At 43.3% G+C, this 27,761-nt stretch overlaps 1 pseudogene; it reads left to right on the top strand.

Annotated features, from left to right (window-relative positions):
* LOC115151201 (transforming acidic coiled-coil-containing protein 1-like) lies at positions 1-27,284 on the top strand (annotated as a pseudogene).
* Positions 27,285-27,761: the final 477 nt, after the last annotated feature.

Below are 27,761 nucleotides of genomic sequence, written 5' to 3'. Positions count from 1 at the left end.
GAGAGAGAGACAGAGACAGACAGAAAGTGAGAGCTAGACAGCGCTCTGGAAGCCTAGCTGATCATTGCTGTGATATTCTGACTGCCCCAGCGGCTGAGAGAGAGGGCGCGTGACAGAAAGAAAGAGGGAGAGAGAGAGAGAGAGAGAGAGAGAGAAGGATAGAAGACTAGAAGCCTCTTTCCATTCTATGAAAAACAAGTTCCCAAATAGAGCATCAACAGCAAAGTGCGGAGTGGAGGGAGTGTCTCGTCTCTTCAGGGGGAGCTGCTCACTAACATGAAGAAGAAAACAGTCCAGAGGAGCTACTACTAGTGGAAGATCTTTAAGAGGGGGAGAAGAAGACCAATAGTGTCTATTCAGACACAATTCAAACCGATAGTGTCTATTGACTCTACTCAGACTAAAGGAGAAAGCCAAAAACTTTGTTGTCGAGGATGTCTTGGCTGTCGCCCATGTCATGGGCCAAGTGGACGTGGACAGCAGTCCGGGGAGCAGAGGAGGGAGAGGAGGTGGAGGGCCAGGAGGTGAAGGAGAAGGATGGACTGCTACCCTGCGTAGGGCAGCGAGAGGAGGAGGAGGAAGAGAGATCTCAAGGCTGCAGGCGAGTGTGTTTGTTGGCTACATTGGAGCCTTGAAGCATTTTAACAGTGAGAGCCCCGTAAGGCAGCTGGAGGGAGAGGGGCACCTGCTTTGCTTTTCCACCTGTGGGGTTTGTGAGTTGGTGTTGTTCTAAAGGGCGGATGAGCAGAGAGAGAGAGAAAGTGAGAAAAAAGAAAGAAAGAAAAATGCATTTGACTGTTAAACAGTTTTTTCCTACTGTTAAGGATCTCCCAAACAATGTTGTGTTATAGGCTTACTGGTTAATTCACGGGTCTGTGTGTGAGGTGTGTGTGTGTGTGAGAATTTTAACACGCCTCAGGTATTTTATTATTGTCCCACACCACAGACAGATACAAACGAGTGATGTCATCTTAATAAAGCACACACTGTGTGTCCCTGTTCCTTGTGGGGGGGCAAAACATTCCCCTGCTTATAGTGTTATCACGCAAGGCTGTGTGATAGAGATGGAGAGAGATCAGCATACAAATATATATTTTTATAGCAGTGTTTAATTGCTATACCTATAGCACAGCATTGAGTGGTGGTGAGTCTTGTTTCCAATCACAGCTACTAGTAGTTGTTTATCAGACGTGGTCAACTGGTCTTGCACATGACAGCTATGCAAACGCATTACATTTAAATAAGTACACATACTACAACATGTAGAGGACACATAGTATATTATGTACACAATAGCTTTGTATTTCCAGATATTCTAGTGATATGACCATACTCATCTGTCTCTATCTCTCTTGCTCTCTCTTGCTCTCTCTCTCTCTCTCTCTCTCTCTCTCTTTTGCGCGCTCTCTCTCTCTCTGTTCCAGTTCAGACTCAGAGGGCCACTTTGAAACCCCAGAGGCTCAGAGCCCTGTCCACGCTCCACTCCAAGACCCAGAAGAGCTGGAGACCTTTACCACTGACAGAGCAGGTGAGATCATTGCTGCTTGCCTTCAACACAGATAGAATTAGGCACAAAACATGCCAAAAAAATGTACATGCCCGTATTAAATTCAATTTTAAAAAGTTGTCTATCCCTGAAGGGGCAATTATTTTTGGGCACATGAGTCAGCAACAACAACATGAGCATGACAGCATACCACAACCATGCCATAATGACATACCACACATAGCAACTTCACAGGAAGGGATGTTGTAGGGATATTATGCCACAAAATAGTCCCTCACAACATCTACAGTACATGGTATGGCCTACCATGACACCCCAACATCCTTTTAATTTCACTCCCACAACCACACACCATTGATTGACCATCACCTGGAGAGAATGCATTAGCTGGCTGGATTCTTTTGGAGTTTCCATGGCAACAATAGAGCTTTGTCATTCTGTCTGTGCATTTCCTGCAGGGAATCGTTTGTTTGTGTGTGTGTGCGCACATGCGCATGGTGCTTCAACTTTTAATATTCCCCTCAGACATGGTTTTCAATAGGCTGTTTTCAATGAACAAAAGATACAGTGTTTGGTGGAATCAAGTAGATTTAGTGCTTCAGACCATTTGATGACTGTCCATTATAATGTTTTCTTAACTGAAACTGCAGATTGCGTTTGCTCTCAAAGGACTGCTACTACATTAGATTAAATTGCACCTACTGAGCAATTTTAACTCTGTTCCGTCTGACATGTGGCCAAACGGAGGGAAGCGTACCATGACACTGTAATTGAAGACGTGCTTTGTCTGCCTACCGTACTTTTCTAGGTATGTATCTGACTGTTAGACATTCATGAAGGCCATTAAAGTTACATAGCACTTAAAGGTTGGTATTAAACTACACAAGTACCTTATTCACACAACAATTACATATGTGGTGAAGGAGTAGTCATGGGCTGAATAAAGAATGTATCTTATCCATTCAGGTCAAACTGAGGGAGGCTACTTCACACAATAGCATATGTGGCCCAAATAAAATATTATTATTGTAACATTGGATAAGTAAAAGGTAGAGAATGGGACCACGGCCTGCATGGGAATTGGATTTTGACTATGGAACTCAGGAGGTCACCCAGGAACAAAAGCAGTTGCTCCTCCTTGTTTTTAATTGTCAGTGGGAGGGGTCAAAGGTCATGAGAGTGACATCCCATGTGATGGAACAAAAAATATCTCCATTATATTGATGGGCCCCATCAGATAGATTGGATCAATGGGCCCCATTGTGTTGTCTTGCTAATGGTTCCAGGTCTGTTTGTGCTGTCTTGCTAATGGTTCCAGATCTGTTTGTGCTGTCTTGCTAATGGTTCCAGGTCTGTTTGTGCTGTCTTGCTAATGGTTCCAGATCTGTTTGTGCTGTCTTGCTAATGGTTCCAGATCTGTTTGTGCTGTCTTGCTAATGGTTCCAGATCTGTTTGTGCTGGCTTGCTAATGGTTCCAGGTCTGTTTGTGCTGTCTTACTAATGGTTCCATATCTGTTTGTGCTGTCTTGCTCATGGTTCCAAATCTGTTTGTGCTGTCTTGCCAATTAAGCACAAACAGATCTGGAACCCGGCTAGCATGAAGCTGTGGTACTTTTAAAAACCTTTAGTAGTGTACACAAAAATAACCAACTTTGTTGTCTGTCCTCCTGCTCTCTGAATACTCAACTACACTACATGACCAAAAGTATGTGGACACCTGCTCGTCTAACATCTAATTTCAAAATCATTGGTCCCCCCTTTGCTGCTATAACAGCCTCCACTCTTCAGGGTACAGTATTGTGTCGAGGCACAGATTTGGGGAAGGGTACCAAAAAATGTCTGCAGCATTGAAGGTCCGCAAAATACACAGTGGCCTCTATCATTCTTAAATGGAAGAACCACCAAGAGCTGGCTGCCCGGCAAAACTGAGCAATCGGGGGAGAAGGGCCTTCCCTACGGTGAAGCATGGTGAAGCATGGTGGTGGCAGCATCATGCTGTGGGGATGTTTTTCAGCGGCAGGGACTGAGAGACTAGTCAGGATTGAGGGAAAGATGAACGGCGCAAAGTACAGAGAGATCCTTTATGAAAACCTGCTCCAGAGCGCTCAGGACCTCAGACTGTGTGCGAAGGTTCACCTTCCAACAGGACAATGTCCCTAAGCACACAGCCAAGACAACACAGGAGTGGCTTCGGGAGAAGTCTCTGAAGGTCCTTGAGTGCCCCAGCCAGAGCCCGGACTTCAACCCTATCAAACATCTCTGGAAGACCTGAAAATAGTTGTGCAGTGACGCTGTAATCTCTGCCAAAGGTGCTTCAACAAAGTGCTGAGTAAAGTGTCTGAATACTTATGTAAGTGTGATATTTCAGTTTTTTATTTTTAATACATTTGCAAAAACATTTAAAAACCTGTATTTTCTGTTTAAGCTACTTAGCTTATTCAAGCCTGTCTCAAAATATAACACTGCCCCTTTAAGACAGAAAAAAAGCTCTTTACCCTGACTCACTTTTCAAAGATGGCTAGAAATGCCATTTTGTACTCTTGTAGGAAGCAACCACTCCCCCTTTGCTGACTAGAAATGAGCTATAACTGGGCTAATAACTCACTTACTAGCAAAGAATGTGAACAAATGTGCACAAATGGATACATGCAGCTTTTTCTTTGATCTCAGAACAAGTGCATCTACTCGCGACCACTCATGCGGTAAACACAGTCCAGTTCAAAGTGAAAGACACAGAACCATATATGACATGGCCTATTTGCATATAGGGATACTGCAGCTCTGATTGGTTTGTCCCTCTGGTTTGTAGAGTACAGTTTGATAGTTTTAAGTAAAGGGGAAAACTAGAAAGTTGAGTGAAGTTCAATCTCGTGCTTCTCTGTGTAGGTTGATATTTCTTCTGAGTGGCAGTCCCGGGGGGAGGGAACATTGGTTGGCACTATGCATTTGAGCATGTAGCATTCGGCCATGGAAACACATTTCATGAAGCTCCCGACGAACAGTTCTTGTACTGACGTTGCTTCCAGAGGCAGTCCTGGAACTCGGTAGTGAGTGTTGTAACCGAGGACAGACAATTTTTACCTGCTGTGATATGGTGATATTGGTGATATGTGGATATTTCCGTTTTTGCTTTGTCATTATGGGGGTATTGTGGGTGGATTGATGAGGGAAAACACTATGTAATCTATTTTAGAATAAGGCTGTAATTTAACAAAATGGGGAAAAAAGTAAAGGTGCCTGAAGATACTTTCCAAATGCACTGTAAACATAGCCTAAACTTTTGTATTATGATTTTTATGTTTGTATGGTAATCTCAATAAAAACATAAACATATAACCTTGAAGCCCTGGGTACAGTGATCTGAACTCTGATTAACTGATTCTAGAACAGTTAATCAGAATTTATATAGATCTGGGTACTAGGGTATCTTTGAAGTAAGGCTGCAATGGACTATTCACCAGTGTGTTATACCTCTCTTCCTCAGCCTCTCTCTTTGCTTTTCTCCACACACACACACACACACACACACACACACACACGTGCGCACGCACACACACACACACACACGCACACACATACACTGAAGCACATTCACATATATGTAAACATACTAATGGCGGATTTGACTTTGCTTAGTAATGATCACAGTAGCTCTAAATATTTGGAATATGAGGATCAATGCTGCATTAAACGGTGTAGCAAATGAATTCCTCCACTCCACTGTATATACATAATCTAGGTCAGAGGCTGACCCCTGTCTCCTAGCACAGACTGTTGCATGAAAACTACTTTTGAAGATGACAGCCATCATGAAACAGTTGTACATTCTAAAGGGAGTGTTGCAACAATCAACAGCTCTCTCAACCCATACTCTCTCAGTCTGACCTGTTATTCATTTATTAGGCAAGTCAGTTAAGAACAAATTCTTATTTACAGTGACAGCCTAGGAACAGTGGGTTAACTGACTTGTTCAGGGGCAGAACGACAATTTTGACCTTGTCAGTACGGGGATTCAATCTAGCAACCTTTTGGTTACTTGCCCAACGCTACTAGGCTACCTGCCATTATAGCTTTTATATTTCCTTATCACAGTTTTCCAGTCACATGAATGCATTGTTATGTTATTAGGTATTTAAAGAATAGCGTAACCATGGAAATATATGCATGCAACTGTATATTACTGTGGGATTGGTAGCCTTTCTCTTAACCTTTCTTAATATTCATACTGTAGCTAGCAATCTGCCTTGAGAAGGCTATTTTGTTGAAATTACAGCACACTCCAAATAATATATTTGATAATATTTTGCATTTGTGGCTATGTTTTCTACTTGTTTTTGAGTCGACTTGTCAAATCCCCTCTCCTGCTTTCACCAGATGCCCTGGAGGAGGAGGATGAACAGCTGATAGTGTCTGGCCCAACCAGGGTTCCAGCTCCTAGTCTCCTCTTTAACCAGAACATGGGTCAGGCCAAGCCCCCCTTGGCCCCTGAGGAGGAGGCCCCTGTGGACTTGAAGGAGGGGCCACAAACACTGCCCAACACCACAGAGGTTCAACCCCCAATAGCAGGCCCACCAGCCCAGACCAATGGAGCAGCAAAGGCCACTGCTTCTCTAGACTTATGTCTACCTGAGGAGGAAAGACCACTGGCTACTTCTCTAGACTTAGGCCTAACTGAGGAGGCTAAACCACTGGCTACTTCTCTAGACTTAGGCCTAATTGAGGAGGCTAGACCACTGGCTACTTCTCTAGACTTAGGCCTAACTGAGGAGGCTAGACCACTGTCTACTTCTCTAGACTTAGGCCTAACTGAGGAGGCTAGACCACTGTCTACTTCTCTAGACTTAGGCCTAACTGAGGAGGCTAGACCACTGTCTACTTCTCTAGACTTAGGCCTACTGAGGAGGCTAGACCACTGTCTACTTCTCTAGACTTAGGCCTAACTGAGGAGGATAGACCACTGTCTACTTCTCTAGACTTAGGCCTAACTGAGGAGGATAGACCACTGGCTACTTCTCTAGACTTAGGCCTAACTGAGGAGGCTAGACCACTGGCTACTTCTCTAGACTTAGGCCTAACTCAGGAGGCTAGCAGTACAGAGCGCTTTGTATGGAACACCCCGTAGAGACCATCCCTGACCTCAGGCCAAACCCAATAAAAACCACACCCCCTTCCTGAAGATAAGGGAGCCTTTAACAGGGCTAGTGCACAGAGGGATGGGGACAGGGATATCACTCCAGTCCCTAAGGCTAGCTACATACTTTAACCCGGACCAATTCGACGACAGCTTCAATCCGTTCGCCAGCGGCGGCTCCAAGATTCAGAACTCGTCGCCAGCTTTGCAGCCGATGCCCTGCACACAATGGAGTCGCTACCTGTACCTAGCTTCCTGCCCACACTGGGGTCGTTACCTGTATGCAGCTCTTCTCCACCGCTTTGTGGGACTAGTTCCTCACCTAAAAATGGACGTTGAGGAGGTCAAAGATTCAGCGTCGGAGGCATCAGAGGAACCCAAGCCTGTGAAGATGGAGTTTGGGTTAGATGAGGCAGGCGAGGTAAAAAAAACACCACCCAGGAGCATGGGTAAAAAGCCCAGCAGCAAGCTCGCCGTCAAGAAACCAAGGGCAAAAGCAACGACAACAGCACCTGCCCCAAACGCCGGCAACCCGAACCAGTATAGCTGAACCGGTAGTAAGGCCGGTTTCAGAAACGACTTCCGAAACCGCTTTCCATGCCAGGTGCCTCCTTAAGTTTGGACGACGTTCCTATTCCCAAGTCCACTTATAACTTTGACCCCAACCAGTGGGATGACCCTAATTTGAACCCTTTGGGGGTGGTGGTTGTCCAAAATAAGTAGTTCCCCCGGTTTGTGCCCAAAGGATCCTACAGCTTTTGATCCTCACAACTTTGACAACTGTGTGGACCCCTTAAGCCATCTACAGCCCTGGGCAGCAAGAACTCAACCTCCCAGGATACCCCACTTCCTCCGCAAGCAGAGGAAGCAGTGAAAACCAAAGCTGGAGCGGCCCCTGGATGAGGGGAAGAGAAATGTGTCAGGACTCCAAAGAAAAGCAAGGACAGGATCATCACGTAAGTCCACTACACTCACTACGTTCCACCGATAGTATAGCCTTCTTCATGTTAGTTCTGTTTACAGAATGTGGATTGTCTTAACAAGAAGAAAGCATTCAATTTTCTTCCCATGTCTTTTAAAAAACACTTGGCAATGTTATTTTATAAAACAATACTGTCAGAAAGCTAGTAAACATTTTTGATATTGCTCAATAGCCTATGTGATACCAAACTTGGCCTCATGGTTCTCACATTAGGCTAGTAGATATATTTTTGCCATTTGCAAGGCCACTGGCATCATAATGTTTGTGTCAGAAAAGCCTGCTGCCAAATCTTCACCTCCCCAGCCAACTCCTAGAACCTATCTCATAATGATGAGCAGTATATCTCTACTCATTCCTCCTTCATATTTCATTTTCCTGCTGTATTCCCTATTGACCTTCTCCCGCCCCGCCACCCTACCAACAACCGCCACTGTCTGTCTATCATGCACCTTTCCTTGCTTCTCTCCTTCCACCTTGTTGTCGTTTGCCTCAGGACCACTGAACAAGTGAAGATTCTCTGTTTCTGTTGTAAGTAGTACTCTCCTCTTCCCCAACTCAATCTCTCTCTCGCTCTCTGGGTTGGTCTGCATCTTGCTTTCAGTCCTATGCATGTGTTATGATGAGAGGCTCAATGAAGGAGCTTTTAGTGTCTGCACTCCTGCATGTTGGCACATGAACCTTCCCCTTAAACTGCCTTCATCAGCTAGTAGGCTATTTCCTTAATGGTGCCTTGTGAGTCTTTGCAAAGTTAAATAACATATTTCTATCTGCATAGGATTTTGCATAGTGCTGTGCAATACTGATTAGAACAATGGGAGAATAGTGTGTATCAACCATCTGCTAGCCGCAGCCCGCTAGCTGTCTAGAGCATATCGGACTGTTAGCTTAAGAGGGCCATCGGACAAATTCTTTGGCTACTATACCTATTTTGCCAATTGGCCTGGACCCTTTCACCACACGGAGCCCTGCTGATCCACGACAACTGGTCTGCCAAAGTTACAGCACGAGGGGCTACTACTGACTTCTTCCGTCACGACGTCCCTCTAAGACCCTTCTGCTAGCTTGCTAGCACCGGCCCACTAGCTGCCTGAATCGCCTCGTCTCCGGCCCGCCTGAGCCACTCACTGGATCCCTATGATCACTCGGCTATGCATGCCTCTCCCTAATGTCAATATGCCTTGTCCATTGTTGTTTTGGTTAGTAATTATTGACTTATTTCACTGTAGAGCCTCTAGCCCTGCTCAATAACCCTTTAGTTCCACCTCCCACACATGCGGTGACCTCACCTGGTTTAAATGATGTTTCTAGAGACAATATCTCTATCATTGTCACTCAATGCATAGGTTTACCTCAACTGTATTCACATCCTACCATACCTTTGTCTGTACATTATGCCTTGAATCTATTCTACCGTGCCCAGAAACCTGCTCCTTTTACTCTCTGTTCCGAACGTACTAGACGACCAGTTCTTATAGCCTTTAGCCGTACCCTTATCCTACTCCTCCTCTGGTGATGTAGAGGTTAATCCAGGCCCTGCAGTGCCTAGCTTCACTCCCACTCCCCAGGCGCTCTCATTGATTGACTTCTGTAACCCTAAAAGTCTTGGTTTCATGTACGTTAACATTAGAAGCTTCCTCCCTAAATTTGTTTTATTCACTGCCTGAGCACACTCTGCCAACCCGGATGTCCTAGCCATGTCTGAATCCTGGCTTAGGAAGACTACCAAAAACCCTGAAATGTCCATCCCTAACTAACATTTTCCGGCTAGAAAGAACTGCCAAAGGGGGCGGAGTTGCAATCTATTGCAGATCTTACGTTCTCCCCTCGGGTGTAGCTCGTCTGAGGAGGAGACGTAAATGCCTGGCCTAAACACACAAGGTAAACCAGATGAAAATGGAAGAAATGTGGGGTGTAATGAGCGAAAATAACCAGACCACAAACCAAACTCAATGTTAGCCCTCAGGGGATGTTTAGTAAGTAATTAAACAATAAGACACCCATAAGAGTCAGTAAGAAAACAAAAAAACAACAACCAGGGAAGGTAAGAGAAGGGAATGTTTGGGATCGGGGTCCAAGTAATGAAAATAAACAAAAGGTCCCTCCTCTTCTACACACCTAATCCTCCTAACACACTCTAAGCCCTAACCCACTGTCCTACCTGGTTCCAAGAAAATACAAGGGTGAACACCCGCCCGGCTAACCTAGTGTATAAAACATGGGTGATCCTACGTGGGAATGTACACCCATTTCCCTTCTCCAGGTAGGGTGGAGTACCTCAAGAGGACAGGCTGAAACACAAACAAAGATAAATTAAAACAACAACTCATCAACTAGCCAAAAAACAAGTGTCCCCCTCTCTTCTTCCCCTCGCTCTTCTTCTGGGTTCACACGGCAAACAGTTATCCTCTCCTCAATCACTACAGCTGCCAGGACTCCGGAACCGAAGCCACACCCACCATCATCAGGGCCGCAACTCGGTACAACCTGTAAGGCCTAGGACACAAACACCTAACATGGGAAAATGGGGAGCAAGAAAAACGTGTCACACGTAACAGCAGAGATAGCCTGCAGTGTTCTGTCTTACTATCCAGGTCCGTGCCCAACATTTGAGCTTCTACTTTTAAAAAATCCACCTTTCCAGAACAAGTCTCTCAGCTGTTGCCGCTTGCTTATAGACCACCTTCTGCCCCCAGCTGTGCCCTTGGACACCATATGTGAATTGATTGCCCATCTATCTTCAGAGCTTGTGCTGTTAGGTGACCTAAACGGTGCCATGCTTAACACCCTGGCCATCCTACAATCTAAGATTGATCAATGAACCTACCAGGTACAACCCCAAATCCGTAAACACGGGCACCCTCATAGATATCATCCTAACCAACCTGCCCTCCAATACACCTCGCTGTCCTTCAAACCAGGATCTCAGCGATCAATGCTTCATTGCCTGCGTCCGTAATGGTCTGCGGTCAAACGACACCCCTCATCACTGTCAAACGCTTCCTAAAACACTTCAGCGAGCAGGCCCTTTATAATCGACCTGGCCCGGTATCCTGGAAGGATATTGACCTCATTCCGTCAGTAGAAGATGCCTGGTTATTCTTTAATAGTGCTTTCCTCGCCATCTTAAATAAGCACGCCCCATTCCAAAAATTTTGAACCAGGGACAGATATAGCCCTTGGTTCACTCCAGACCTGACTGCCCTTGACCAGCACAAAAACATCCTGCGGCATACTGTATTAGCATCGAATAGCCCTGCGATATGCAACTTTTCAGGGAAGTTAGGAACCAATATACACAGGCAGTTAGAAAGCAAAGGCTAGCTTTTTTCAAACAGAAATGTGCATCCTGTAGCTCAACTCCAAGAAAGTTCTGGGTCACTGTAAAGTCCATGGAGAATAAGAAGCCATCCTCCCAGCTGCCCACTGCACTGAGGCTAGGAAACACTGTCACCAACCGATAAATCCGCAATAATGAGAATTTCAATAAGCAATTTTCTACAGCTGGCCATGCTTTCCACCTGGCTACCCCTACCCCGGTCAACAGCCTTTCGCCCCCCACAGCAACTTGCCCAAGCCTCCCCCATTTCTCCTTAACCCAAATCCAGATAGCAAATGTTCTGAAAGAACTGCAAAATCTGGACCCCTACAAATCAGCCGGGCTAGACAATCTGGACCCTCTCTTTCTAAAATTATCCACCAAAATTGTTGCAACCCATATTACTAGCCTGTTCAACCTCTCTTGCGTATCGTCTGAGATCCCCAAAGATTGGAAAGCTGCCGCAGTCATCCCCCTCTTCAAAGGGGGAGACACTCCAGACCCAAACTGCTACAGACCTATATCTATCCTACCCTGCCTTTCTAAGGTCTTCGAAAGCCAAGTTAACAAACAGATCACCGATCACTTCAAATCCTACCGTACCTTCTCCACTATGCAATCTGGTTTCCGAGCTGGTCATTGGTGCACCTCAGCCATGCTCAAGGTCCTAAACAATATCATAACCGCCATCGATAAGAGACAATACTGTGCAGCTGTATTCATCGCCAAGGCTTTCGACTCTGTCAATCACAGCATTCTTATCGGCAGACTCAACAGCCTTGGTTTCTCAAATGACTGCCTCGCCTGGTACACCAACTACTTCTCAGACAGAGATCAGTGTGTCAAATCGGAGGGCCTGTTGTCCGGACCTCTGGCAGTCTCTATGGGGATGCCACAGGGTTCAATCCTTGGGCCGACTCTTTTCTCTGTATACACCAATGATGCCGCTCTTGCTGCTGGTGATTCTCTGATCCACCTCTACGCAGACGATATCATTCTGTATACTTCTGGCCCTTCTTTGGACACTGTGCTAACTAACCTCCAGACGAGCTTCAATTCCATACAACTCTCCTTCCGTGGCCTCCAACTGCTCTTAAATACAAGTAAAACTAAATGCATGCTCTTCAACCGATTGCTGCCCACACCTGCCTGCCCGTCCAGCATCACTAATCTGGATGGTTCTGACTTAGAATATGTGGACAACTACAAATAACTAGGTGTCTGGTTAGACTGTAAACTCTCCTTCCAGACTCACGTTAAGCATCTCCAATCCAAAATTAAATCTAGAATCAGCTTCCTATTTCGCAACAAAGCATCCTTCACTCATGCTGCCAAATATACCCTCGTAAAACTGACTATCCTATCGATCCTTCAGCAATGTCATTTACAAAATAGCCTCCAACACTCTACTCAGCAAATTGGATGCAGTCTATCACAGTGCCATCCTTTTTGTCACCAACGCCCCATATAATACCCACCACTGCGACCTGTATGCTCTCGTTGGCTGGCCTTTGCTTCATATTCGTCGCCAAACCCACTGGCTCCAGGTCATCTATAAGTCTTTGCTAGGTAAAGCCCCGCCTTATCTCAGCTCACTGGTCACCATAGCAGCACCCATAGCACGCGCTCCACCAGGTATATTTCACTGGTCACCCCCAAAGCCAATTCCTCATCCGGCCACCTTTCCTTCCAGTTCTCTGCTGCCAATGATTGGAATGAACTGCAAAAATCACTGAAGCTGGAGACTCATATCTCCCTCACTAGATTTAAGCACCAGCTGTCAGAGCAGGTCACAAATCACTGCACCTGTACATAGCTCATCTATAAATAACACATCCAACTACCTCATCCCCATACTGTTATTTATTTTATTTATTTTGCTCCTTTGCAACCCAGTATCTCTACTTGCACACTCATCTTCTGCACATCTATCACTCCAGTGTTTCATTGCTATATTTGTAATTTTGTCTTATCTCTCTTATCCTACCTCATTTGCACACATTGTATATAGATGTTTTTTATTGTATTATTGACTGTATGTTTGTTTATTCCATGTGTAACTCTGTGTTGTTGTTTGTGTCTCACTGCTTTGCTTTATCTTGGCCAGGTCACAGTTGTAAATGAGAACTTGTTTTCAACTAGCCTACCTGGTTAAATAAAGGTGAAATAAAAAGAATAAAATAAAAATGTAGACAACAGTTTATTAGATACATGTCCCTAACAATTACATGTTCAGTGTCCTAATAACCAATGCTACTGTATATTCTGTATCACAAATCCTCTTCCGGTGTTCCTCTAGGAATTCGTGTAAGGTGAAGAAGTATGAAAACCAGTCCCTGGTCCTGAATGTCTGCAATCAGGTGTGTGTGTGTGTGTGTGTGTGTGTGTGTGTGTGTGTGTGTGTGTGGTGTGTGTGTGTGTGTGGTGTGTGTGTGTGTGTGTGTGTGTGTGTGTGTGTGTGTGTGTGTGTGTGTGTGTGTGTGTGTGTGTGTGTGTGTGTGTGTGTGTGTGTGTGTAACTGCTTGTGCAATATCAGCTGAATATAACCTTGCTACAGTGGCACTGCAATGTCTATTACTCAGTAGGTTACCTCACCTGCAAACACACACACACACACACACACACACACACACAGCTTCTTTTTCTCATGCTGACAAGTGCATCCCTTTCTTACAGTCTCATCAGTGATCGCATCCCATAGCACTCCAATTGACTATTAAACTACCTCAAGTGAACCACCTAATCTACTACTTTGAGAAACAACACAAAAGTATTGTAGAAATCAAGTGCTATTTGCATGTTAAAATGCATATGGAATGCACCATGCAATATTACGGCATTGTTCACGTTTTTTGTCGGTGGACTCTCTATTCAGATTTTACAGTGTGGCTCAGTAGTTCCCAGCCTGTGGTTCCCATCCCAGCTTTCCAGATGGAATACATTCAATTCAATAGAGTAATGACACCACGGGTGTTCTATCTGACTGTAGGCTGACGGTGTGCTGACACTCCATTCTCTTGTTTACAGGAAGAGGATGCGATGGTGTCACAGGTCCAAGAAATGCCCCGCCGCGTTCGCCATGCCACCGATGAGGAAAAGCTGGCTTGCAGTGAAATCATGGGGCAGAAAGCCAAGGATGAGGCCGGGGTGGTGGAGGAGGAAGAAGACTCAGTGTGTGCCAAAGGCCCAGCTAAAGGCCCAACCAAAGGCCTGGCCATCACAGACAATGTCAAAAGCCAGGCAATGCTGGATGGTAAGTTTGGTTTGGCTCTCAGGGCGTTCTTTAGATTTATTCAATGACCAAGACGTAGTCAAAGGGACTCTGTTTAAAAGTCTAAAGGGGCTAGAAAACAAAAAACAAAACTTAATGCCAGCAGTCTTAGACATTAGATTAGCTTCATTAGATTACACTTGACTACAGACAAAGCAGAAAAGCAGTTTCTGGAGAGCCTCTGGGATTGTAGTCCAATAATAGTTTTTACTGCCATCTTTTGGCCATTGAAAATCAAAAGTTGAGTAAATTACTTTTCCATCTCCATCCCCATCAGAGCATGTTAGCAGAGTTGAGCGGTTGGAAATCCCGCTCATTGCTCATGGAATCACCGCTCCGGCGCTCCATGTCCTTTCATAAGGCACTGCTAAAAACCACTCAGTGCTCACAGGAAAAAAAAACTCCCGCTCCAAATTCGCTCCATTCATTAAAATCACAATTGATCACATATATTATTGTGACTGCCTGGACCTACCAATTGGTTTTTAGATATTGAAACCAAACCATATGGATTTGAATTGAAAAGTATTTTAATAAACACCAAAAGGTGAATGTAAGAAGCAAACAATTTTAAATAGGCTACATGTCACATTAAATTGCATATAAACACTAAATAGGTCAGCAGACAGACAGAAAAATGACTTATTAGTGCCTTTGAATTTTTTTATTTTATTAATTGCTTATATTATGAGCCGGGCAGCAGCTGATAATATCCTCTCCACACTTGCAGCCACTAGTCATGCGAAACACCTTTTTGGCCACTCTTGCCAGGCTGGGCAGAGACGCAGAGTTTCTGTTTTTCAGGGTCTGAATACTTAGGTAAATAAGGTGTTTCTGTTTTTTATTTTTAATCCATTTGCAAAAATGCATTATGGGGTATTGTGTGTAGATTGCTGAGGATTTTTTTTTATTTAATCAATTTTAGAACAAGGCTGTAACATAACAAAATGTGGAAAAAATCAAGGGGTCTTTCCGAAGGCACTGTAAATATTTTGCTACAATGACACACTTAGTTATCTACCCACCTCGTTCCTTTCTGTTAGCATGTGCACATAATATGTACACCATCATGCTGTTGGGATAAGTGTCTTTTCAGATTCCACAATGATTCTTTAGTTGTTGACACTACATCACCGCGCTCCCTCTCTTGCTCTTGGTCCTCATCTTTGTAAGTCACCTTGATTTAGGACCAAAGTGTTTTATCACTTTCTTTATGAAAATATTTAGCTCCAGCTCCGCTCTGCTCACATACTCTGATCCCCATAATACTTATTCATGTATTATTGTCTTCCTCTCAGGGCCACAGGTGAGGATAACACACTATATGGAGGAAAATGACATTTGCATTTCAGTAAGTAGGCTTAGATCTTTTGATTTGTCTCTAAGATTTGTTATCCTTTTCAATAGAAGCCAGGTTGCATTAGAGCACAGATTGACATGTTTTGTCCTTGGTGTCTACAGAGTGAAGAGCTGTCAATCACCCCAAGGCCAAAGTTGATTGGCTGCAAGGGACACGATGACAAAGGTAGTCCCTCCTCCATGGATACCATATCGCTAAATGAGATGGACAAAGCAGCGGTGCTCACCTTGATCAGAGAGGAGGTATAGTAACTGACCAATAGTGGTTATTATACCAAACTGAAAATATCTGAGTCATGTTCATTAGGCACCAAATTGAAGAAAACGGACTGAAATAGGGAGGGACTATCTGGATATATCTAATTAGAAATGCAAATGTTCATTTCCCATTGCCTGCCCTAAAGAACACAACCTATGTTGCACTAAGAGCTAGCCCTCTGAGCTAAAGGCCCAGTTCCCTGATTGCTGACTGTCACTGTAGTACTGCACACTCACTGCAGTGCTTCTATTATACCATAGTAAACATACTCAAACTCTCAACAAGTACTGATGTAGGATCTTCATTTTATCAACCTGTTAAAGGAAAACTTTCCTGCAATGCAGGAAATGTAAAATGTGTAGTGTATTTTAGGTTTAAAAAGGTTTCTGAAGTTTGTAATTTCCACTTTGAAATTTCAGACTTGATTTTCCTTTTAAGAAAAAACAACCCCTACATGTCCATTAATTATGATCCATATAATAATTGACATTTCCTGTTGCTGCAGGATTCTTTTCCAGCTGTAGAAACTGGCTCAAATTAAGATCCTGCATCTGTAGCAAGCAACTGGATGCCTGCCAAGCCTATGTTAAGCATAGTGTTTCTCCCCAACAGATAATCACTAAAGAGATAGAGGCCAATGAGTGGAAGAAAAAGTATGAAGACAGTCATATGGAGGTGTTAGAGATGAGGTATTATATGGCACTCTTGTTTTAGTTCGACATAATTCAAAGTGAATCATATATAACAGGAAAACTCACAAGAAAGCTTTTAGACTGAAAATAAACCTTTTATTTGTATTTAATCTCTCCTTGTGTTTATTCATCTCTTGTAGGAAAATAGTGGTGGAGTACGAGAAAACAGTTGCACAGATGATTGGTAAATCTTGATGAGTTAATTATCTGCACTGATATGAAATCACAGGATAGGTGAAAGCAATAGTTGATACCTACAAGCTTATGACTTTCAGCTTATTCATAACCCTAGACTTATTCCACATTTTGTTGTTCCAGCCTGATTTCAAAATGGATTAAAAAAAAAATGTCTCCCCTGCTGCACATAATACCTCATAATAACAAAGTGAAAACATGTTTTTAGAAAATGTTACAAATTTATTCATCAGGAAATGGAAATGAATGTATTGAGAAATTAACAATTATCTTTGTATTCCCTTTTTGTTATAATTTGATTGAATTCTTTTGTTTTTTTAAACATCAGAGAAAATTCAGGAGACTAGACGATGATAGCAAGCCTATTTAGGCTATTGAGACACACTTGTACCCTTAGTCCTTGTTTGGACGTATCTCAACTCAGTGACCTTTGACCTGTAAACCTTTCAGAGGATGAGCAGCACAAGAGGAGTGTCCTGGGCTCCCAGAAGAGTGTCCAGCAGGTGACTCTGGAGCGGGACCAGGCCCTGGCCGACCTCAACTCTGTGGAGCGCTCACTCTCGGACCTCTTTAGACGTTACGAGAACATGAAGACCATCCTGGAAGGCTTTAAGAAGGTATGTGAGACTTGAGAGAATGTTTAGGAAGGTATGTGTTAACGTGAGACTAGAGAGAAGGTTTAACCTGTCTGGGCTAGGGGGCAGTATTTTCACGGCTGGATGAAAAACGTACCCAATTTAAACAGGTTACTACTCTGGCCCAGAAACTAGAATATGCATATTATTAGTAGATTTGGATAAAAAACACTCTGAAGTTTCTAAAACTGTTTGAATGGTGTCTGTGAGTATAACAGAACTCATATGGCAGGCATAAACCTGAGAAAAATCCAAGCAGGAAGTGAAAAGTCTGAGAATTGTAGTTCTTCTTTTGATTCTCTATCGAAGCTCCAGTGTCTGTGGCGGACGTTGCACTTCCTAAGGCTTCCATTGGCTGTTTAAAGCCTTCAGAAAGTGGTTTGAGCATTTTCCTGTCACTGGGCAGAGTATAGGAGCTCACTTACTGAGTGGTCTGCCTGGCAACAAAGGGATTGAGTATGCTCGGTCCCGCGAGCACGCCCCTCCTTCTTTTTCTTCTTGAATGAATATGCTATTGTCCGGTTGGAATATTATCGCAATTTTACGTTAAAAATACCATAAAGATTGATTTTAAACAGCGTTTGACATCTGTACACACGAACAAAACGGAGGTATTTGGACATAAATATGGATTATTTGGAACAAAAACAACATTTCTTGTGGAAGTAGCAGTCCTGTGAGTGCATTCTGACGAAGATCAGCAAAGGTAATACAATATTTCGAATACTAATTCTGAGTTTAGGTTGCCCCGAATTTGGCGGGTGTCTGAATAGCTCGCCGTGATGGCTGAGCTATGTACTCAGAATATTGAAAAATGTGCTTTCTCCGTAAAGCTATTTTAAAATCTGACACAGCGGTTGCATAAAGGAGTAGTCTATCTATAATTCTTCAAATAATTGTTATGTATTTTGTCAACGTTTATGATGAGTATTTTTGTAAATTGATGTGCACATTCACGGGACGTTTTGGTGGGAATACATTTTCTGAACATCACGCGCCAATGTAAAATGCTGTTTTTGGACATAAATATGACCTTTATCAAACAAAACATACATGTATTGTGTAACATAATGTCCTAAGAGTGTCATCTGATGAAGATCGTCAAAGGTTAGTGCTTAATTTAGCTGTGTTTTGGGTTTTATTGACACATGTCCTTGCTTGGAAAATGGCTGTGTGATTATTTTTGTCTATGTACTCTCCTAACATAATCTAATGTTTTGCTTTCGCTGTAAAGCCTTTTTGAAATCGGACAATGTGGTTAGATTAACGAGAAGTGTATCTTTAAAATGGTGTAAAATAGTCGTATGTTTGAGAAAGTTGAATTATGACATTTTGTTGTTTTTGAATTTTCCGCCCTGATATTTCACTGGCTGTGTCCCGCAGGTGGGACGCTGGCGTCCCATCTAGCCCATAGAAGTTAAGAAGGTATGCGTGATACCAGTGGAGGCTGGTGGGAGGAGCTATAGGCAGACAGGCTCATTGTAATGGCTGGAATGGAGTAAATGGGAAGGAGTCAAACATCCTTTCCATATGTTTGATACTGTTTCATGTATACCATTCCAGCCATTACAATGAGCCCATCCTGCTATAGCTCCTCCTACCAGCCGCTTATGCGTGACTTGTGTTAACGTTACACTAGCAAGGTTCACTCACTGTACTTGAAAGACTGTTGAGTTGAAGTAAACCTTTCTGTCTGCCCATGTTGTATTCTGTGTTTTACTTCATGTTTTGATTCTTCTTTATCTGACCTTTCGTTATCACTACTTGTAATGGAGAAATACCAACCCGCCAAAACAATACATTCGGTTGAATTAATTTCAGATCTGTCTGTGTTTGTATCTAGAATGAAGAGGTGCTGAAGAAGTGTGCCCAAGAGTATCTGGTCCGCGTCAGACAGGAGGAGCAGAGATACCACACACTCAAGATCCATGCTGAGGAAAAACTAGACAAGTAAAGACAGACACATACACTTTTTAGTTGAATATAATTTGGATTTATTTTACCCAAAGAGATTGTTTATAATCTTAAATACATTATATATACAAAAGTATGTGGACACCCCTTCAAATTAGTGGATTTGGCTATTTCAGCCACACCCATTGCTGACAGGTGTATATAATCGAGCACACAGCCATGCAATCTCCATGGACAAACATTGACAGTAGAATGGCCTTACTGAAGAGTTCAGTGACTTTCAACGAAGCACAGTCAACAAGTCAGTTCGTCAAATTTCTGCCCTGCTAGAGCTGCCCCGGTCAACTGTAAGTGCTGTTATTGTGAAGTGGAAACATCTAGGAGCAACAACGACTCTGCCGCGAAGTGGCAGCCACACAAGCTCGCAGAATGGGACCACCGAGTACTGAAGCACATAAACATTGTCTGTCCCCTATTGCAACACTCATTATTGAGTTCCAAACTGCCTCTGGAAGCAATGTCAGCACAAGAACTGTTCGTCAGGAGCTTCATGAAATGGGTTTCCATGGCCGAACAGCCACACATAAGCCTAAGATCACCATGTGCAATGCCAAGCATCAGCTGGAGTGGTGTAAAGCTCACCGCCATTGGACTCTGGAGCAGTGGAAACGTGTTTTCTGGAGTGATGAATCACGCTTCACCATCTGGCAGTCGGATGGACGAATTGTGGTTTGGCGGATGCCAGGAGAACCCTACCTGCCCCAATGCATAGTGCCAACTGTAAACTTTGGTGGAGGAGGAATAATGGTATGTGGATGTTTTTCATGGTTCGGGCTAGGCCACTTAGTTCCAGTGAAGGGAAATGTTAATGTTACAGCATACAATGACATTCTAGACGATACTGTGCTTCCAACTTTGTGGCAAGAGTTTGGGGAAGGCCCTTTCCTGTTTCAGCATGACAATGCCCCCGTGCACGAAGCGAGGTCTATACAGAAATGATTTGTCGAGATCGGTGTGGAAGAACTTGACGGGCCTGCACAGAGCCCTGACCTCAACCCCATCAAACACCTCTGGGATGAATTTGTACGCCAACTGCGAACCAGGCCTAATCGCCCAACATCAGTGCCCGACCTCACTAATGCTCTTGTGGCTGAATGGAAGCAAGTCCCTTCATCAATGTTTCAACATCTAGTGGAAAGCCTTCCCTGAAGAGTAAGGCTGTTATAGCAGCAAAGGGGGGATATTAATGCCCATGATTTTGGAATGAGATGTTCGACTAGCAGGTGTCCACATACTTTTGGTCATGTAGTGTATATTTTTATCATCTAGCCTATTGCTCATTAGGTACAGTACACAGTGGAGGGAAGAGATCTTCCTTTGGAGGTCTTTTATTTTTTATTATTTTCTTTCTCTAACGTTTTCCACTCTGCTGTGTTGCAGGGCTAATGAAGACATAGCCCAGGTGCGCTCCAAGGCCGACACAGAGAGTGTGGCTCTTCATGCCAGCCTGAGGAAAGAACAGATGAAGGTGGACTCCTTGGAGAGAGCCCTCCACCAGAAGGTACTTGACAACATTTACTTGACCTACTCCACTTAGGGAAATATGTCTGTAGAATCGGGTTGAATACATCTCGAGAATAAATCACTTTCCTTCCGGGTAACCTGGTATTTCCCGCCAAAACCGCAGGTGTCATTCAAAAGCATTATAACGCATATAAATAGGCTTATGTCTGGATTTGATTAGAGCTTTGATCGAAAATTCAATCCTGATGCAACCTGAGCCTGACTAAATACATTTATGAGCCCTACATTATTAAAGACATGTTATCATTTAGTGAGCCCAAGCCCAAAAAAGGCCAAATGATTGTGCCATTATCAAATACAGCTACCGCACATTAAGCACAACAGAAAAACATAAAAGCACATACAGTAGGTGTAGCTATGCAATGGGTAAATAAATGAATCAAGCTCCAGTAATCTTTTTGTGTGAACTGTATTGAACTGTATTAAATAGCCTGGAATTACGCACCTCGTTCAAACCATGATAAAGCTGAGAGAACATGCGATTCTGTTGCAAAGTTACAAGTGAAGGCTAGCGAATTTGATTTTAATTGTTCATAATATTTCCCCTAATGTTATTAGCCTACCTCTTTCTCTCTCTAGTGTTGCTTCAGTCCTTCCTCGCAACTGTTAAATTAAATACGTTTCGTTGTCCTTATCTTCATCATTCTAATGACGTCCTTGAATAATATAGCACTAGAATGAGATGCAGAAGGCTTTCAATTCTCTTCAAGAGGGTTGAATGGTTATGGGTCTGAATTAATAACTAGCCTATAACTAGCCCACGATAGCCTACCGCCATCGTGCGTTCGCTCTTCTTTCAGACTACCCCTGAGTTCTATTGGCTGCTGTATATTTAACATTCAGCATACAAGAGCTTGCGCCACTCTTCGAATAGTTTATTGGTGTAAGAAATGCAACAACAACAAAAAATGCCCAGCAAGCTATTCTAGTCTAGCTTTTTTTTATACAGCGAGAGGCCAGCGAAGCACAGGTGCGTGCGTATTGCGCAAGAGACAGGGGCTATAAGTTAGAAGCTTATTATGCATAACCTCTCATTCATTATGTAAATATAAGGCTAATACTGCATTGAAATTATTACCTGAAAAAGGTAGACTAGGACCTCTATATATAGGTTTATACAGTGCATTCGGAAAGTATTCAGATCCCTTTACTTTTTCCACAGTGTTATGTTACAGCCTTGTTCTAAAATTGATTCAATAGTTTTTCCTCCCTCATCGAATCTACATACAATACCCCATAATGACAAAACAAAAATAGGTTTAGATATCTTAGCAAATTTATAAAAAATAAAAACCGAAATCACATTTACAGTCGTGGCCAAAAGTTTTGAGAATGACACAAATATTAATTTCCACAAAGTTTGCTGCTTCAGTGTCTTTAGATATTTGTTACAATGGATGTTACAATGGAATACTGAAGTATTTATAATTACAAGCATTTCATAAGTGTCAAAGGCTTTTTATTGACAATTACATGAAGTTGATGCAAAGAGTCAATATTTCCAGTGTTGATCCTTCTTTTTCAAGACCTTTGCAATCCGCCCTGGCATGCTGTCAATTAACTTCTGGGCCACATCCTGACTGATTGAATTGAGGACTGAGGATTGACCACAAGTTCTCAATGGGATTAAGGTCTGGGGAGTTTACTGGCCATGGACCCAAAATATTGATGTTTTGTTCTCCGAGCCACTTAGTTATTCCTTTTGCCTTATGGCAAGGTGCTCCATCATGCTGGAAAAGGCATTGTTCGTCACCAAACTGTTCCTGGATGGTTGGGATAAGTTGCTTTCGGAGGATGTGTTGGTACCATTCTTTATTCATGGCTGTGTACTTAGGCAAAATTGTGAGTAAGCCCGCTCCCTTGGCTGAGAAGCAACCCCACACATGAATGGTCTCAGGATGCTTTACTGTTGGCATGACACAGGACTGATGGTAGCACTCACCTTGTCTTCTCCGGACAAGCTTTTTTCTGGATGCCCCAAACAATCGGAAAGGGGATTCATCAGAGAAAATGACTTTACCCCAGTCCTCAGCAGTCCAATCCCTGTACCTTTTGCAGAATATCAGTCTGTCCATGATGATTTTCCTGGTGTGAAGTGGCTTCTTTGCTGCCCTTCTTGACATCAGGCCATCCTCCGAAAGTCTTTTCCTCACTGTGCGTGCAGATGCACTCACACCTGCTTGCTGCCATTCCTGAGCAAGCTCTGTACTGGTGGTGTCCCGATCCCGCAGCTGAATCAACTTTAGGAGACGGTCCTGGCGCTTTCTGGACTTTCTTGGGCGCCCTGAAGCCTTCTTCACAACAATTTGAACCGCTCTCCTTGAAGTTCTTGATGATCAGATAAATGGTTGATTTAGGTGCAATCTTACTGGCAGCAATATCCTTGCCTGTGAAGCCCTTTTTGTGCAAAGCAATGATGACGGCACGTGTTTCCTTGCAGATAACCATGGTTGACAAAGGAAGAACAATGATTCCAAGCACCACCCTCCTTTTGAAGCTTCCAGTCTGTTATTTGAACTCAATCAGCTTGAGAGAGTGATCTCCAGCCTTGTCCTCATCAACACTCGCACCTGTATTAACGAGAGAATCACTGACATGATGTCAGCTGGTCTTTTTGTGGCAGGGCTGAAATGCAGTGGAAATGTTTTGGGGGGGATTCAGTTCATTTGCATGGAAAAGAGGGACTTTGCAATTAATTGCAATTCCTCTGATCACTCTTCATAACATTCTGGAGTTAATGCAAATTGCCATAATACAAACTGAGGCAGCAGACTTTGTGAAAATTAATATTTGTGTCATTCTCAAAACCTTTGGCCATGACTGTACATAAGCATTCAGATCCTTTACTCAGTACTTTGTTGAAGCACCTTTGGCAAAGATTACAACCTCGCGTGTTCATGGGTATGACGCTACAAGCTACTGGCGGCCAGCTCTAGGAAGAGTCTTGTTTGTCACATACAGTGTTTAGCAGATGTTATTGCAGGTGTAGTGAAATGCTTGTGTTTCTAGCTCCAACAGTGCAGTAATATCTAACAATACACACAATCTAAAGTAAAGGAATGGAATTGTAATGGCTGTCGTAGAGAGGGGACCAAAGCGCAGCGCGTTGATTGCTCATGATGAATATTTATTTGAACTCAAAACACTAAAGAAAAAATAACAAAGCGAAAACAAAAGCACACAGTTCTGTCAGGTACATAAACTAAACAGAAGACAACTACCCACAAACACAGGTGGAAAAAAACCCTACTTAAGTATGATCTCCAATTAGAGACAACGAGGACCAGCTGCCTCTAATTGGAGATCATCCCAAAAAACAACAACATAGAAATAGAAAACTAGACCCTGAACATAGAACTACAAAACATAAACACAAACCACCCCCTGTCACGCCCTGACCTACTCTAGCATAGAAAATAACATCTTACTATGGTCAGGACGTGACAGGAATTAAGAATGTATAAATATTTAGAAGAGCAATGTCAGAGCAGCATAGACTAAGATACAGTATATACATATGAGATGAGTAACGCAAAATCTATAAACATTATTAAAATGACTAGTGTTCCAATTATTAAAGTGGCCAGTGATTTCAATTCCATGAATAGGGCAGCAGCCTCTAATGTGCTAGTGATTAGTATTTAGAAGTCTGATGGGCTCGAGATAGAAGCTGTTTATCAGTCTCTCGGTCCCAGCTTTGATGCACCTGTACTGACCTCGCCTTCTGGATGATAGTGGGGTGAACAGACAGTGGCTCGGGTGGTTATTGTCCTTGATGATCTTTTTGGCCTTTCTGTGACATCGGGTGCTGTAGGTGTCCTGGAGGGCAGGTACTTTGCCCGATGATGCGTTGGGCAGATAGGAATCACCATCTGGAGAGCCTTGCGGTTGCGGGCGATGCAGTTGCCGTACCAGGCGGTGATACAGCCCGACAAGATGCTCTCAATTGTGTGAGGGTTTTAGGTGCCAAGCCAAATTTCTTCAGCCTTCTGAGGTTGAAGAGGCGCTGTTGCACCTTCTTCACCACACTGCCTGTGTGGGTGGATCATTTTAGTTTGCCCGTGATGTGTACACTGAGGAACTTGAAGCTTTCCACCTTCTCCACTGCGGTCCCTTCGATGTGGATAGGGGGGTGCTCCCTCTGCTGTTTCCTGAAGTCCATGATCATCTCCTTTGTTTTGTTGACGTTGGGTGAGAGGTTATTTTCCTGACACCACACTCCTATGGCCCTCACCTCCTCCCTGTAGGCTGTCGTCATTGTTGGTAATCAGGCCTACTACTGTTGTGTTGTCTGCAAACTTGATGATTGAGTTGGATGTGTGCGTGGCCATGCAGTCATGGGTGAACAGGGAGTACAGGAGGCGGCTGAGCACACATCCTTATGGGGCCCCAGTGTTGAGGATCAGCAAAGTAGAGGTGTTGTTTCCTACGTTCACCACCTGGGGCGGCCCGTCAGGAAGTCCAGGACCCAGTTGCACAGGGCGGGGTTCAGACCAAGGGCCTCGAGCTTATTGATGAGCTTGGAGGGTACTATGGTGTTGAATGCTGAGCTATAGTCAATGAACAGCATTCTTGCATAGGTATTCCTCTTGTCCAGCTGGGATAGGGCAGTGTGCAGTGCGATGGCGAATGTATCGTCTGTGGATCTGTTGGAGCGGTAAGCAAACTGAAGTGGGTCTAGGGTGTCAGGTAAGGTAGAGGTGATATGCTCCTTGACTAGTCTCTCAAAGCACTTCATAATGACGGAAGTGAGTGCTACGGGGCGATAGTCATTTAGTTCAGTTATCTTTGCTTTCTTGGATACAGGAACAATGGTGGACATCTTGAAGCATGTGGGGATAACAGACTGGGATAGGGAGAGTCTGCACATGCTCTGAGGACGCAGCTAGGGATGCTGTCTGGGCCGGCAGCCTTGCGAGGGTTAACACGCTTAAATGTCTTACTCACGTAGGCCACGGAGAAGGAGAGCCCACAGTCCTTTGTAGCGGGCTGTGTCGGTGGCTCTCTGTTATCCTCAAAACAGGCAAAGAAGGTGTTTAGCTTGTCTGGATGCAAGACGTTGTTGTCCGCGATGTGGCTGGTTTTCCCTTTGCAGTCCGTGATTGTCTACGGACAATTTCTCTGACCTCTAGGCTTGGTTTTTGCTCTGACATGCACTGTCAACTGTGGGACCTTATACAGACAGGTGTGTGCCTTTCCAAATCATGTCCAATCAATGTCCAGACAATTTTTTGTTTAATCAATTTTAGAATAAGTCTGTAACGTAACAAAATGTGGAAAAAGTCAAGGGGTCTGAATACTTTCCGAATGCACTGCATATCAATCTTGAACAGGATTATCTATTTTGGATGCAATTTGAATGGAATTGATGGAGAGAGAGAAAATCTGCGAGAGAGTGCTTGCTCGTCCACTGATATAAAGCAACAATATAGGAGTGTTTTAAAAACCTTGCAGCTGCAATAAAAAAATCAAAAGTCTTTACAATTAAAAAATAAGCTGATCCCCGAAAGCCAGATGGAGATGTGTAAATTAGATGCGCATTCGGTATTTATATTACTGTAGCATATGCTATGCTGCATCAAATGTAGGTCTACCTGTCACAATTGAACAAGTTATCATGATGAGATGATAGGTCTACAAACTGAGAGAGGCTGTCGGTCCCAAGACGGAGCTTTTATGATTCATCATGCAGTGACCACAGAGGCCATAAAGAATCCAGATTTAGACATCTCATATAATTTAACCTCTTTTAACAGTTACATTCCACGTCATGCTGTTCATATAAACAATTCATTATAATTTACCGGTTTCTCGCAGTTATTTATCCCGGGAAAAAGGAGGGGTTTTGGGCGGTACATTTCGGTAAATTTCAGTAAATCTCAGTAACCGGGTTCCCGCAATTCAACCCTACTGTAGAAGTCATTTATAGTAAAAGACTGGATACATAACTGGATACAATAATTGTGTTAGTTATCGGTGGCTTCCAATGACAAGAGATCCCCTCTATCATAAGGTAAGAATCACTGATAGTAAAATAATAACCAAGCCATCTAATTAGTCATCTAGGGTTTCAATGAGAAGTGCAGAATTGCACATTTGTACCTTGATTGAACAATCTCTCTGCTCTCTCTGTTCTACCCAGAATCAAGAAATCGAGGAGCTCACAAAGATCTGTGACGAACTAATAGCAAAGCTCGCGACATCAGACTGATACCTGATATCATAAACGTTGGAGTTGTTGAATGTACTGTTCCAGCAACTTCTCTCCCCTCTGCCTTACCATTGCAGCCAAGGCCTAACCATCCCCACTGCAGCTAGCTGGTAAATTACTGTATACACTTCTATACAATCTGAACCCGTCTCTGCTATTATTACTCAAACACATAGTCACCCCTATTGTTTCAGATTGGAACAAATATACAGCGAAACAGCAATGAGTGAGTGTATATATATATATATATATATATATATATATATATATATATATATATACTCACTCATTGCTTTTATATTTTTAAAACCAATTAAGTATTGACTTAGCAATTTGTAATGTTCAATGTGCAGCTGTGATGCGCATGTAGTGCCAAATCTTAACTTTTGGATAAATTAGGTAAATTAAGGTCAAGTTAAGGTATGGACCTTACTGTCGATTTCTACTTATTGTAAGTGAAACTATGTGAAGGAACTAGAAGCTAGTAACCTGTTGTTTTGCGTACTGTGTGTATGGTGTGTTTGTAAAGTGTGTGCCCCATCATGGATTATCGTGTACCACATCATGGATTATCGTGTACCACATCATGGATTATCAGTGTTGTCAGAAGAGACAGAGACGTGTGTTCCAGAGAGGGTGTGAGGGATATTCTTTTGATACAGTTGGTGGCTCTCTTTTTGTATTTACTTGTGTTCAACAGGTTTA

This window comes from Salmo trutta, chromosome 16, assembly GCF_901001165.1.
Source record: "Salmo trutta chromosome 16, fSalTru1.1, whole genome shotgun sequence".
Lineage (NCBI taxonomy): Eukaryota > Metazoa > Chordata > Actinopteri > Salmoniformes > Salmonidae > Salmo > Salmo trutta.
Note: the sequence above shows the minus strand (reverse complement) of the source record. Positions and strands in the feature narration are given on the sequence as shown.